Below are 1624 nucleotides of genomic sequence, written 5' to 3'. Positions count from 1 at the left end.
TGTATAGGTACCCTATAGATTGGAACCAGACTTAGTTAAATAAAAGACTAATTAGGTGTCATTATACGATGCGTAAAATACAAACAAGTTCCGGTAAAGAGCTTTCCTCAGAAGTCGATATGACTCTGAATTGAGTTAAAAATTGCCTTTTATTTTGTAACCGGTTACGACATTTGCCAACAAAATTTACATTTTGTGGGCAAACATCGTATCTTAAAATATCCACAGGGTTTTTTAATTTCACAGAAAACACATCCATTTACATACTAAACACACCAGATCCGAAGTGGAAAACTAATTCGTAACTAGTTACTAAAAAGGAATAATTCAATTTAATTTCGCTACCATTTTGGTCATTTTTGCGTGAATACTAATACATTGCATCAAATTCAGAAAAACAAAGTAACGCTGGCAATTAAATAACATTACTATAATTAACAAACATTTTTCTTACTTAGGCCTGTCCCCGTACCGCATTTCTGCTTTATGATTTCTTTGTCAAATCAAACCCAGGAATGTTCTAAATATTTAGATAAATAAAAGTTTATATATAGGTATGAAATTATTTATAAATAAGTGTAATGTAATGTCAGCGAGTATAATCCACAACAAATAATTATTATATTTACATATAAATTAAATTAAATGAAAATATCTTGATTATTTTACGCCAAAAATCCTGATACAAATGAAAGCATCTTTGTGAAAGTACTCGCTGTTCTAAATTATCTCCACCTGTGATTTGTGCTTACGTTTTTTTTATATCCTGATGCAAGACTGAATTATTTTGCATTGTAGTTAGTTTATTGTAAGTTTATTAATTTAAGATGTAAGAAGATATTGCGAGCGCAGCCATAAGTCAAACTCACACTCAACTGTTGCACATTATTTTATATTACTACTAATAATAATATTGTTACTAAAAATACTCGCATCACTGAACGACTTATTTGCTTGATAATTTTACTTTTGTTCAAGTTTGTAAGGCACATAAAAAACAAAATTTTAGTGTCCGACCGAAGGTTCGGTTTCGGTTTCGGCCAGTTTCGGCCAAAAAATCATGTTTCGGCCGTAGTTTCGGTTTCGGCCAAAAAACGGCCGAACCTTTCGGCCGGGCCGAAACATACGCAATGGTACTTCGTTCTATGAAACTAAACTATGTGACAAAGACCAAAAGTTGTGGAACAAGTAGGACAACAATATTAATATATATACTGATTTATATATACAGAAATTAATCGGTTTATTATTAAACACAATTCCACTAATGATGGGGCCACTGAACGGTCGACGCAGTCTTAAGAGGCTGTCAATACCTAAAACGCGCACACTGTCTAATTGTATCGTAGTAAATGAGATAGCACTGTCGCATGTTACTGGACCTGGGCAAGGGAATAATAAGAAAACTCATCATCTTCCTCGCGTTATCCCAGCATTTTGGCCACGGCTCATGGGAGCATGGGGTCCACTTGACAACTAATCCCAAGAATTTACGTCGGCACTAGTTTTTACGAAAGCGACTGCCATCTGACTGACATTAGAACCGTTTAATGGTGATTTTAAGACCAACCTTTGCAATTATTTTCTATCGAGCCGATGTCGTTCAATCATGTATCGAGTGCGG

This window comes from Cydia amplana, chromosome 24 (assembly GCF_948474715.1).
Source record: "Cydia amplana chromosome 24, ilCydAmpl1.1, whole genome shotgun sequence".
Lineage (NCBI taxonomy): Eukaryota > Metazoa > Arthropoda > Insecta > Lepidoptera > Tortricidae > Cydia > Cydia amplana.
Note: the sequence above shows the minus strand (reverse complement) of the source record.